Source organism: Balearica regulorum, chromosome 1 (genome assembly GCF_011004875.1).
Source record: "Balearica regulorum gibbericeps isolate bBalReg1 chromosome 1, bBalReg1.pri, whole genome shotgun sequence".
NCBI lineage: Eukaryota > Metazoa > Chordata > Aves > Gruiformes > Gruidae > Balearica > Balearica regulorum.
In genome coordinates this window covers 195018100-195031925 of record NC_046184.1, presented here as the reverse complement: position 1 = coordinate 195031925, position 13826 = coordinate 195018100, and the positions used below count along the sequence as shown (strand labels likewise).

At 46.9% G+C, this 13826-nt stretch overlaps 1 long non-coding RNA gene across 4 annotated transcripts in view; it reads left to right on the top strand.

Annotated features, from left to right (window-relative positions):
• Positions 1-13826, top strand: part of LOC142599912 (uncharacterized) — a 76792-nt gene that overhangs the window by 18745 nt on the left and 44221 nt on the right. For all 4 annotated transcript variants that reach the window (XR_012833376.1, XR_012833378.1, XR_012833377.1 and 1 more), the window contains exon 2: positions 12474-12541. This is a non-coding gene — a long non-coding RNA (uncharacterized LOC142599912). The remainder of the gene's footprint in view (positions 1-12473; positions 12542-13826) is intronic.

Here is a 13826-nt window from a genome sequence, read left to right as displayed (position 1 = left end):
AGTATATGAACAATTTTGGAATTCAAACAAAATATACTGACAGTAAGATAAATTTAAACCCTGGGAGCCCAACAGAGGCTGAGCAAAAGAACAGCAGAACGGAACCCAGAACCAGGAGCCTGGGCTGAGAGGAAACTGGTGGCTAGGTGTGGAGAAGTGTTGCATGTACAGTGATTTTCAAAGCGTAGGCTATTTGGAATAGATACAGGAAGGACATCACTTGCAGCTTTTTCTGGGTTCATCCCGATGTTTCAACTTACTAAATCTGAGTGATGGCATAGGGAAATGGGAACCAAATGAGTTAGCTGAGACAACCACACTTGGAGGCTGAGGTAGCTGAGTGAGCTGATCAAAGACATGAAGGTGCATTTCATGGAGATACATAAGAAAGTTGGGTAGCGACTTGCCTCTCCTACAGAACTGATTATGAGCCACTCCGTGACCCTGATTTTCTTCTCCCATTAACATCTTGTCTCTAATCCTCCTTTTCTTCAAGGGAAGAGTACTGGAGAGGCTGCTGTGGGTTAACCCTGGCAGAACTTGTCTTACTGCGTAGCTTCACCTTACAGTGGCCGCGCAAACCTGGCACACAAGGCAGGAACAAGCTCTTGCTTCAGGGAATGCCAGGGGGCCTCTTGTTCAGCTGGTTGCCAGTGTTTGCCGCCGTTTCCACTTATCGGTGTGAGCACTAAGTCCTGTCCACAGCTCCCCATGCAGCTGCAGCACTGGCTCTTCACCAGACGCCTTCCCCCAAGCCAGACGCCTACCACAAATACACTTTCCCATCAGGAACAGCCATCAGCCCTAAACTACAAGGGAAACCACTTGATTTTGGGCATCATTTTGTTTCTTGGAGTGTTGCCCGTGTTGTGGCACTGGTGGCTGATACAGCCAGTGTGTAAGCTGCTGTTGTAGCTACAACCACGCTGTAGCAGGTGTTAAATGTAGTGCATGCGTTGCACTGAACACATTTGAAGGTTGAGTGTGTAGCTGGATGGTAAAATAGTAAACACCTTAGGCCTAAATACCACAGGAAAACCCCTCACTTACGTGTATATCAGATGTGTTTTTCTCATGGCACCATTCTTTAATAGATGGTTGTTAAAACCCCTTTTCTCCATGTTCAAAGGAGCAGAGGAATGTTTGCATCCCACCCCCAGGCAGCTGCCTGCCCCGACCCCCCACAGCCTTTGGGGAGTTTTGCAGGTACAGCAGAAGCCCACCGTGGTGCACAGCCCACGTCGACCCTTGCCAGCTGAGTCCACACCGCTGTCAGAAAGGCCAGTCTTGCACTTTCCATCTCAGCAGCCCCCCACCGTCTCCTTGCGCCAGCCCCAGCACCCACCCAGCCACTCGGCCAGCCAGTTCAGCAAACTGAGCCAACTGAAAATCAACCTTACCAAAAGGGAAAAAAAAATTAAAAAAAAGGAGGGGAGGATTGTGCCAAGACCAATCAGCCCCTGGTGCTGCTGACCCTACAGCCAAAGGAGCACAAGTGTCAGCGGGGCGGGGGGGGGGCTCCCCTTTGGCAGGGGCCCAACTGTAGCTCAGCTTAGGCCAGTTGTGAAACTGCACATTCGCTCAGCCCCCGAGCTGCCAAGGGAGCCAGCGTGCTCGCCGCCAACCAACCGGCCAACCCTTCCAGACCTCCCCATGGCAAGCTTCGCCCTCGGTGTGCGTGTGCTAGGGGTGACGGCTCGACAGCAGCAGCCCTCATGCTGGAAATGCTGGAGAAGCCCTGCTGTGGTGTGCAGGCATTGGGACCGCTCTCAGAAAATAATCATCTGGTCTAGTGTGGATTCAAGAACCAGTAGAATCTTTAATAGATCCAGTTACTTCTGCAATTCGTGCTTGAGACCTTGAAGAGTTAATGCTCATTTTCCCAAGCAAGAAAGGAGCAGATTCGTACTGCACGTGCACTGCAAACATCCCACAAGTTATGTTTAACGTTATCCCATGAGAGTAAGTGCCTCGGGGCAGAGCTGGGTCTTGTTTTCCTCCGAAGCGGGTGGCATAAATAGTTAATAGAAGAACAAAAGATGACAGCTATGCCGCGGTTTACACCAGGGAAAGTGAGAACACAAATTAACCTTATGGCTCGTCTTTTGAAGAACGATGCAAAGTTTCGGTAGTGTGGCAGCAGTGATGGTGTCAGGCTATAAGCAAAGCAGAATTTATAGGAAGAGATAAGGTCTTTTACTAGACCAGCTGACCGCGTTGTAGAAAGCAGACACCCTTGCAGACACATAAGCCCTTCTTCAGGCCTGTTTCAGATGTGAAGAATTCGTGTCTCTGAAAGCATGTTTTGCCTAGGAGATAGCTCGGTCTAAAAACCCTCTTTTCCACAAGCCTTGCCCCACTGCTGACTTAAGGGTACTCTTCAGGCAAAAGTTTCAGGTTTTTGAAAATGAATCTGTTTTCAGCTGGGCATCCTATCTCTGACCCTGGAAATTCAGTTCTCACCACTGAAACGTTAACTCGTAGATCCACATTGTTAAAGGCACATCAGAGGCAGGAGTGCAGCGCAGCCAGTTACACGCTGAATTAATTCTTCTCCCTTCTCTCCCCCCTACCAGGCACAGCCACACGCCATCTAGTGAAGTAACAAAGAATGCTGCCTGACATAGCATGCACATATAGGTTACGTTTATTGTATTAAGCCATGAAATGATGCCTACTGCAGAGCAGGTTATTTGTTTCAAACTCAAGTTATTTGTTTTAAGGTGGCGATCCTAAGGAAAGGGCCTGTCCAAGCCTTTGCTGTTATGTGAACTGGGGTACCTGTTCACATACGTGGTGGGATAGATGTGGATGCCCCCTCGCTGGAAGTGTTCAAGGCCAGGTTGGATGGGGCTTTGGGCAACCTGGTCTAGTGGAGGGTGTCCCTGCCCATGGCAGGGGCGCTGGAACTAGATGATCTTTGAGGTCCTTTCCCACCCAAACCATTCTGTGGTTCTATGATTCTATGAGATGCAAGCAAAAGACAAAATTTACAGAAAAATCACTCAATACATATTCAATAACCTTGAAGGGGCCTGTAAGGTAGCCGTTGCCTAAAATACATTCTTGGTAAAGGTAGTTGCTGTTTTAAAAGTAACTGTTATCACTCTGTAACTGTGGCACAGAAGTGAACTGGAGTCCTTGCTCCCAAAATCGAGATTCCTCCCACTGGCAAGGCTGCAGCCTGTGCCGAGGAGCTGAGGAATCCCTCCGAGTCCTTCCTGCTTTGGGCTGTCGCACTGTAGCTGCAGCCAGTGCTACAGGAAGCAATGCTGAGCACACACCCTCCCTTTGTGCTTTATGGACCTTACAAAGGCAGCAAACGCTTGTCTTTTGTCAGCAAATAAAGCAGAGAGCGCAAGACACAGAAGATTTATAGGTATAACGTCCCAGCACTGCGCACTTGGATTTACCCTCACTCAAATCCCATTTACTTTAATAGGAATGTTGCCGCTAAACCTCTGCATGATGTGTAGAATATTTACCCCATAGGGAGCAGATAATCTGGGAAGTAACAAGGTGCCATTTCCTACTGAATGTGTTCTCTGACTATAACCACATGTTAATGGTACAATTTAGGGCCATGCTAGAGCGAGGCTTCTATTCACCACTTACCAGCACAGTTAAGCTGTGCTGCCACGTGAACTGGGAAGGTTCTGTTTGCTGTCATGCTGATATTTGTCAGATGGGGAGGGGAAAAAAAAAAAAAAAAGATACCAAAGCTGGAACATCAGGCTTCCTTGTGTGGCTTTCTTTTCTTAATTTTCTTTTAATCATCGGAACAAAACAGATTTATTTTAGAGTCTATTAGATTTCTGTGAATGCTGCAATGGTGCTTTTCACAGGTGACCAACACAAATGGCGTGGTGGCTCCAGAGACCACGTTAGGCCTGGCAGCAGGATGCTTTGTGTCAGAAATTCTCTTTGCAACATAAAGCAAAGACAGGAGCTGAGTTGTCCCACTGTGTCACCTACCTTGCTCAGCTCTGTATGAAGCCATGTCAGCACAGCATAGCGTAGCACAACTTAAAACCTCTGAAGAAGCTGTAATGCCCAGCAGTCCCCATGAAGCCCATGTCAGTTACTGTAGCTCCTCTCTTCCCCAGGCTAAGGCTGTACTTGACTGACTCTCCTTGTCAGTGGACAAGGAGATGCGTTTTGGGCTGTATTAATGAGTGTGTTGGGAGGGATTAACCACAGTCCCTCACCTTGAAATGGCTTCAGCTTGATTTCTTACGGAAATGAGGGTCTGTGATCGCATGGGCAGCTGTATACACGTCTCAGTCTCTGCTTTTCTGCATATCTGCCCTTCCTTCAGTAACTCTTAAATTCACTGACCAGTTTCAGCAATCTGTAACAGAGGAGTAGCAGTCATAAAGATAATTAAGTTGCTAAATGTTCATTAAAAAGTCTGCAGTGACCTACAGGAGAAAGAACTTACTGTCATTTAAAATAACAATGTGGCTCAACGCTTACTTGCCCCCAAGAATCCCCACCAGGGAGGATATTATGCAAACCCTTTTTTCCTCCCCACACGTGAGTTTTAGCAGAGCAGGATCCACCCCTGAAAACTGCAGTTTCTTTCTAGATTGTTTCTAAGGTGGAGATGCCAGATATTATCCCATAGATAATTAACCATCAAGCATTAATGAATTCCTTCAAACGTGGCAGTGCAAGGCTTAGAGGCGAGTGTGCCGTAGCATCCTGCCAAAGCAGTTCATTCAGAACCGTAAAGGGATCACCAGCAGTGTTACCTAAACCGCTAGAAATAATCTAGCAGGATTAGAAAAATTCATTTTGATGTGGTGTACGTGGTAGCATCCAAACCGTTTTCATCAGGTCTTTGCATCAAGCTTAGCGTACACGTTGCCGTTCACCCATTTTGTACTCTAACCCCATCCATTTTGTGCGTGCCGGTGCGGCAGCAGCAGCACCTCTGTCTCAGGCGGCAGAAGAGCAGCCGCATTACCTAGTCGCCAGTTTGCAGGGAGGAATTGTCTCACTTTGCAGCCCTGCCCCACAAACACGAGACAGCAGAGTCCCAAAGTGCAGCTTGAGCAAGTGGGTGCCATCGCTTCTTCGGGAGCCCAAGACCCCTTGTGTCGTGACACAGAGAAGGGGTGGGGGTGACAGGCATTCCCTGCTCATCCCCGAGCCCAGAGCTACCACTTGAAACAGATGTCTGTGTAAAAAAGGCCTCACACCTGCCAAACCACCAGCCTCAAGCTTCCTTCCTCGTTTCTTCAGGCCTCAGAATAACAAGAGCATTTGTGCAATGTGCAGTGAGCCCTGTGGTTTTCTCTTCTCCCTAAAGACGTTCTATCTAGTCTCCCTGGAGCACAAAATCAGACAGCAAGCCTTACAAGATGGGCGAAAAGAGATGAACAGTGAAGCAATGTGCACTTTGCTCAGCTGGCTTCACTTTTCCACACCAGGGAAAAAAAAAAAAAAAAGGAGGAAAACCGTGGGTCAGTGTTGCAGACCTCGCTGGAGAGGCATTTGAATCTGATTAAAAGTATGAGTGCCTCATTTGCACATATTCCGCAGCGCGGCCCCCCAGAGCACTAAACTAGAAAAAATCCGTTAACTGAAAAGTCATCTTGAATCGGAAACTCTCAAGAGTTCAGTTTTAAACTACGGCGAGAATTTAGTGTTTTATTGCTGCTTTGCTTTTGGTTCCTGTTTTTGCTAGCATTGAGAAATGAGGTGCCTTAGGAAGCCGAGTGGTGTGTAACACGCAGTATCAGCCTGTATACAAAGGAAGGAAGATGATGTGGCAGAACATTGTTGAGGAAAGATCCTGTTTGTACAGGGAGCTGGAGAATAGTAAACCAGAACAGAGCAGGGATGCAGAAAGACCAGAAATGAAAGGAAATCAACCTAAAATGCTCGTGAATCCTGTTTGTGTGCAAGAGCCCACTAGAGCCACTGAAGCGTTTTAAAAATCTGGTTTATTTGTCTTTTCTCAGATTTCCTATCCTGTGGTGGAGGGGAGAAGAAGAGGGGGTGACACGCTCGGTTGCGTTCCCCAGCAGGTCTTCTCTCCCGTGGCAGTCCGGCAGCAGTGAGGTTTGCATCAAAACTGCCAGAGCCGACCAGAAGTTTCTTAATAGCAATTCTTAGGTGTGGTTTATCCCAGGGACGCTTGGTTTCAGGAACAACTTCTGAAAAGATCCCGTCTACCTTTGTGATTTTTGGAGATGTATAAAAAGCCTCCTCTTGGTTTATTCCTGTGAAATAATTAAGTGATTCGATGAGCTTCACTTCTTGATAAACTTTTGCCTGTTCTGCAGATGCTGTACGTGTAACAGAGGGAAATTCCTGCAATATGCGCCCATGTCAGATTACGTACTCTTTTGTTAGCCTTTTTAAAGCACAGTCACTTAAGGTCATTACGCTCTTTAAATAAGTCTCTAATACGATTTTCGATAAACCCATCTTTTCAAAGTCATATCAAACATCTTGATAACAGAGTATCTTGTCTCTGCAACAGGAGGATTAGCCTGTGAGTAATCTGGGTGGTGCTGCAGCAAGTGGTTTGTTTCTGAATTGATTCAAGCGGTTTATGGTCAAATTTAGAGACCAATACATGCACAACGGCAAAACCCTGCATCCAAATACAAGCATTTGTAGTTCCTTTTTGCTTGTATATAACCTTCCTGCGTTGGTGTGAGCAACTTTGATCTTTGATACAGTGACCAGCTTCCTGCAGTAGGCGGAAGAGACATTCTGAACTGCGTCTGCAAGCTGCGGCAAGAATTTATCAAAGTTGCTGACTCCTTAAAATTCAGGCAAGCAGTGCCACAGCGCGTATTATAAATGACCCTTTTCTCCCGGCCTGCTGGCTGTAAACAAGCCTGATGCAAATTTAGGCAAGGAAAGCACCATGCCAAGGTGTTCATTGATTTCTTTGTGTTGTGACTCTGGCAGTTTGGGTGGACCCTGTTAAATCCCTCTATAAAAAGGCAATGCATGAAAATGGCTCCCCCATGAAATTAGCAATAATTTTAATTGTAACAAGCCAGAGACATTCCAACGCACATCAGGGCTTTCCTGGACCGGAGCAAAGAATAACGATTCTTATCCCAAGGCACCCAAAATGTGGTCAGCCAGTGCGGAGTGGGGAGTGAATCACGGGCCTGGGAGAGAAGTAACCGGTCAGGGATGTTCTTCTAAGTGTTAAGACAAGCCTATTTCCTCAGGTGATTTCCACAGGGAACTTGCCTGTTTTGAGCTTTTCTATGGCTGATGAGTGATGTCACTGGATAATTTTGGTCATTATAATGGCAGGTGCAATATGGGGGGGTGGCAATGGGGGTTAAAATCCCTCCCTTGTTTTAGATAGCTCATCTCCTGCTCCTCCGCGATGTGGCTGGCACCTCTCGCTCTCTGTGCTGATGGGGTGGGGTGAGAGGAGACAAGTAAAGCTCTTGTGCACAGCTGCGGCAAGGTGTGATGGTGCCACGGGCTCCACCAGCTCTCTGCCAGGTACGGTTGGGTACCGTGTGGCTAGGAGGTCCCCAGACACAGTTGGGTGCCATATGGCTCAGAGCTGTCAGGACTGTGAGGCTTGTGGGCAGGTATGGGCTCCAGGCAGCAAGTCCTGCCTTCCCACATGGCCCATATATGAAATGGGAGTAGACCTGTTTATGTCAGGGATGCGTTTGGTATACATCCACGTGATCTCTCCTAGAGGTCTCATCCTGTGCTGGGGACACATGGCACCCCAGCATGCACACAGTCCCTTTCACCGTTAGCAGTAAATGACCCAACTCTCTACGAGGCAGTAGCAGTGCTGCAAATTTTAAATCAAAAAATGTCCCAGCATGCTTCCCACCCCCTAAGTGCTGATGTCCGAGTATGCTGGGTGGCATCCCAGGAAGGATGGGAGCTGTGGACACAAGACTTCAGGTAGCCATCGGCACCAAGGTTCCTATGCGCGGGATGTGGGTACCGGCACCTGACAGGACATCAGGGAGTGCTTGCCCAGGTCTACCTCTGCTGCTTCAGTGTTGACTAGGCACGTTAAAAGCTTCGTTGTGATAAGGAATGTCTGCTCTTCTCGCAGTTTTGGTAAATTTGTGCAGCTTCAGTGGGTCTGTATGATGCATGTCTGAAAAGGAAACGGGAAGGAACTGCAAATAAAAATTTCAAGCCGTCAGCAATAGAGCAAACCCCAACCAACTTCCCATAGCGTGAGTGGAAAACCCAGGCTGTGCGCTTCAAGTGATAGGAGATGCTGAACTTTACATGGAGTCTTCTGAAATCAGCAAGTGCTGGAGATACTGTGAAAGAAGTGACTTTGTCCTGGCTCTGTCTGCCCCAGGAGAGGGGACAGGCTCAGCCCCACATTTGAGCATCCCCTGGCACGGCTCTGCCCTTGGCCTCGGAGCCCGCCATGAGATGCTGCTCCTCCAGGCCGGCCACGCTTTTTTGTTTGGGGGGTGGCTATGGGAGAGGAGCTTGCCATATATAAGAACTCTGCTGTGGCACTTGCTGACGGGCGAGAGAACACACCCTGGTCTGTTTTGTTCACGACATAAATCACAGTGTCAAATTTGTCTTTAGATTCACTAGAGATGTACCAGAGAGCATTTTGGCCTGTAACGGCATCATTATGCATGTCCGGCTGCCATGAAAACACATGTGAATAGAGCACGGAAAAAGATCTACGATATGAGAGCTTAGTATCTGTATTGTCCAGTACATCACCCCAATTGAGAAATGGTCGCCATGAGCAGATAGTGCACGGAGGAGCATTGTTACAGAATCCATGCTCATCTCCAGTTGTTTCTCCCCCAAGGGCTGCTGAATGTGTTACCGTGTCCCAGGAAAGAGCCCTCCCCCAGCAATACAATTTAACAAAGCTACGAACCAAAGGAGTTGCCAGCCTGCAAACCCCTCTTACCAATGGGATTCTCATTCCCCGCGAGGTGTGGTTTTCAGGTGGGCACTTTTGGACACTCAGATTACTTTGCTAGGCTGAAGGAGCTTATGCAATACATGTGTATCTCTAAGTTGATATAAACCCATCTGAGATTTGCCAGAATAAAAAGTTTAGCATTGAAACTGTGCGAGTTTTGTGGACTTGCAGTGTCCCACACAGGAGGTCGTGGTGCTGGACTGCATTAATACGGGTAAAGGCTTCCTTCTGTGCACATGCGAAGAGAAGTGAAAATGTAATTATCTCTGATGGTTGCAGGTTTGTAAACATAATTTTCTAAAGCTGTGAACTCCAACAGTAGACTTGGTGGAAGGGGAGGAGAGGGGATAAATTCCCCTGGAAAGGCTGGATAGCTGAATAGGTGTTCTCTTGAATATGGTGAAGGTAAGAGAGCAAGAGTGCTTCGCAGTTGGGAAAAAGCGAGCATTTTCAGTCTATGGGGAGATGGATGGGGGGAGAGGGCACGTCCGGAATATGGGAAGGTAGGAGCTTCATACAGCCTTGCTGCCGGGCTTGTTTTCTGTGCTAGTGGCCCAGGGAACTGGTAAAACTGGACTGGGACAGTAAAGGCTGTAATCCCAATTCATCATTTATAGCCTGCTTGTGTCCAGGTTGACACACCTATCCCACCCTTCTCAGATACAGCGAGCTGCTCCATTTCACAATCATTGGAAGGGTTCCCCAGCTGCACGATCCAAACGTTTTGAAGTGAAACATGGTGCGTTATATTAACTTGGTTCAGACAATCATCTTTAAACATCTGAATCTCATTTCTTGATGCTAATTCCTCTTGCTCAATCTTTATTTCAACTGTGTGGAATTCTCAGACCTTTCTGACCCCGACTTATCGTTTCCTGATGTTTTATTGCTAAGTCATTGAGGTTTCAGGGAGGCTGATGTTTCTAAAATGTGCACACCTTTGATTGTACGCATGGCCGGTGTGTCAGACCAAACTTTTCATATGCTCTGTATATATCACTGTCTCCACTGCTGTGTCCTCTGCAGTTTCACCATTCGGCGTGCTTATCTGCATGCCTCATTGATGCAGTCCTCCTTAAAATGTGGTTATTATTTAAAGCTTTTCAAAAGCTCAGCCTCTGCACACTGCAAAACTCGATCTGAGCCTACGTCCGCTCTTGTCACTCATGTACAGGTTCCATCTGTTCCCCTTTTCCTCTCCCGTTGCTGCTTGCCACATCCAGACCACATGCTGCTTATACATTGTACAATAGACATTTCTGCACACACACTTTTGAAAATGTGGCTCTTAGTGCTTTATTGTTCACATGTGTCCTCTTGCTTAAGGCAAGTTTTATCAGTAATGATTTTGTTGTTTTGTGACACATAGCATAAAATAGGGTACTGTTAAAATGTGACAGGAGGAGATGCGAAGGGCCTTTGATACACCAATTACACAATTTCTGTCAGCTTTCTGATCATCCCCCCTACCACCACTTCCCCAAATTCTGTAGCTGCCCGAGGATAAAGCCAGATCCTAACATCACTTACAGCAATGTAAGGGCTGCTCTGCTCTGCATGAGGCTGCTCCATGTTGGTGAGGATTCACCAGCACCTCCTACACTCCCATGTCTGGTGAGGAGAGGGGATGGGACCTTCGAGCACCCCTCTCCAGCAAGGCAGCCCTAGCTTCTGCTTTAGATCTCCTTTATTTGCATAACAGCTATATTCTTCCATTTGGGAAAAAAAAAATCCCTACAGAAACTAGTCCTGAAAGTGAAATCAGTGCTAGGAAGGTCTATGAAGATGCTCCTCTTGCAGGAGCTGAGCTGACCTCTAGCAGCTACCCCGGTGCGCAGACTGGAGCAGACCCAGAGGTATGCAATGACCAGGGAATTAATGCAGGCAGATCCCCTGGGAGCTGTCTCAGGTGTTTCCCATCACACCTTGCTCCATACCTGTGGTGAGACCAGAGTATCTTGCAAATAGATCACACTGGGTGCAACTTGAGTAACATTCCTGGGTGTCTGCAGCGGGGATGGCACAGAGCCCACTCCACTGGAGTATTGCCACCCAGGGATTTCCCACATCAGGAAAATCCCCAGCTGCCCAAAACCTCTGGCTTCCCACCTGGAAAAGCCCAAGACCTGCCTGTGGTGCTGATAATTTCTGCTACTGGGGAAAGCAAAGGCTACAGAAACCCACATATGGTAGGAATAGACCCAGTTTCTATCAGAGACTTGTTCTCATTAAAGCTTTCCCTACCAAAGACGGTATCTGCTTCTGACACAGAGACAGTCCACTACTCCCTTCCCAAGAAGAGAGGCAAGCAGCCACACCGCTCAGTGTGCATCCCCCGTGTGCAACCAGGTGCTGCTTGCTTAGCACTCGGTCTCCTGCATGCTGGAGAGCTGATGGTGAAAAACTCATTTGGGAGGGCTGCTGAAAAGAAGGTATGAGCACAGGAACATAAAGACCCTTCCACTTCTGTCCATGGACTACAGCCATGGCTCACAGGGTGTTTCGTGGCTCCTCTTCCACGCTGTGGCTCCCAGCCCACCCAGTCCCCTCTGCAGGTCAGCAAAAGTGGCAAGGAGACACAAAGTCTCTTTCCCCTGAGAAGAGGTGGGCAGGAAGAGCCAACTTTTGTTTGCACCAAAATACTCATCGTTTTCAGATATAATATGCTGAGCATTTTGTGTACCGCCCTGTACCGAAGTTTGAGGCCATTCATCGGCCAGAGGGAAGGCACAAAGGATACAAAAAAAAAAAAAGAATGGAGCAGACCTCTTGGCAAGCTGTTGTAGATTAGAAAGATGACAGGTAGAAACAGAGATGAAGCAAGTGCTTAAAAGAGTTATTCAGGAGAAACAAGGGCTTTAAGTGACATGTGAGTATGGGAAAGAAATCAGTATCCGTGGTTTCCATCGGTGTTTGGAGTGCTAAAAGCAGAAGTGGTTGCTGGATTCTGAACAGGAATCTGAGACTGAACTCTCAGCTTCCTCCCAGATTGGATGAAAAACTATTCACTTGATTTACAGGCTCACTAGCAGAAGAGAATTTTGGGGTTTTTTTTTTGAAACAAATTGCTTTGTGAGCAGTGGAACTAATGGCACTTGGTTTCCTGTGGGTCTGTGACCCTTGCTTCATAGTTGCCTCCCTTCTCCCTCCTCCTCCTGAAATCAAATAGCTGCAACAAGCCCAAGTCTCCCCTCCCTATATGCTCTAAGACTCCTCATTGGGCAGCAGTCAGGTACGTATATATTGGCTGACCAGCTAATGTATACGCAGTCAGCCAGTGTGCACACACTCACTCACCAGTTAGCTGCTGGCTGCGTTTCTCTAATTAAGGTCTCTATCCCTCATCCAGCCATCAATTTGCACAAAATTTAGAAAGGAAATTGATAGCTTTTGAAACTTGTGCCTTTCTGTCCTATATGAAATCAGGTAAAAATTATTGATGGAGATGGATTGAATCTGAACTAAAAAAGTTCTGGTGTGTTGGCTTTGGAGGTACACATAGGATGTCAGTCCAGGTTCTGGAATTCATTTCTCTCTCTCTCTTTTTCAGCTATTTTTATCCTGGATGTGTTCTGTGATTTGTTTCCCACACAGCATTGAAACTGGCACAGCTGAGGGGTGAGTGAGTGGTGGGAGAGGGGAAGGGGAAATAAGGGGATGCTTATGTTGGCACTGCTGCTAAAAGAAGTGCTCATCAAACCATAGCCTCAGCCTCTGCCTCTCAGATCTGTATAATGTGGCGTCCCACACTGCCCCATGGAAAAGTCGTGACGATAAATACATTCACAGTTTTAAAGTGCTCAGATATAGGGCAAAAAGAGCTAGAGAAATCAAGGCATCCTGTAAAAAAAAAAAACAAAACACCAGAAACAGTGGCCAGTTTTGAAATGTAACGTTTTCTGTTATAGTTCAGCATCTCGGTACTGCCCACATTCCTGTGTGTACATCTCGAGACATCCCTCTGTGTCGGGTCTCCTAAGAAAAATCCTTTTTATGGCAGCCCAGTCACTGTACCGAGTGCACATCGACTCATAGGATCAATTCTAGAAACCCTTTATCCAAGTTAATATCCATACAAACCTGGGGCTCGGAAAGACAGAGGTTTTATCTCGAAAATACATAGGAAAAAGCTTCTTCAGTGTTAATTTACAAAATGAGACCTCTAATTGCAAAACATTTCTTTTCTTCAGTTAAGTATAGATGATTATAATGTGTGAGATCCGCCTTTTCCCCATGTGTTCTGTTTAACACTGTCTCTTAGACATGAAAGGAAAAGAGGATTAAAAGGGAGAGATGGTATAGTAAACAGCCCTTCAGGGTCGGTGAGAAAACAACAGTAACTCTCTCAAACAGAACACAGGGATGCCCTCAGGAAAAAATTTTGAAAGTGTCCTGCATTTGAAAGTTAATGAGTAAATAGATCTCAAACATTACTTGAAAGACTGACAATGCCAGCTTTAACATCTCAAGCATGCAGCACAAATGAGAAGAGACAAAGGGAATTTTTAATGGGCAATAAATGGACTAATATTTTTGGATGCAAAGCTAAAAGCGGGTTAGTTCTGATGGGGTGTGGGTTTGTTCTGTACTTCCTGACACAGTGGCTTTACTGTACTGGGTTCATTTGCCTTCCACTATCTTTTGATGAGGTGCCACTTTTTCCTTTAAAAAGGAAAAAAAAAAAAAGATGGTCTTAGTAAATAATCCTTCTTTGAGCTATGGTAAATCCATTGGGCATAGAGTTTGCTGGCTTTGGGGGTTGTGTAGGCATGTGGCAGACCATCTCACTGCTGTCCCGTGATGCCTTACTTCACACCTCGGTCATCTCTGCCCCTGGGGTGTTGCAAGCTGACCTTGCACAGACATCTCCATGCTGGCAGGTAGGCAGGCAGCGGCACCCCTT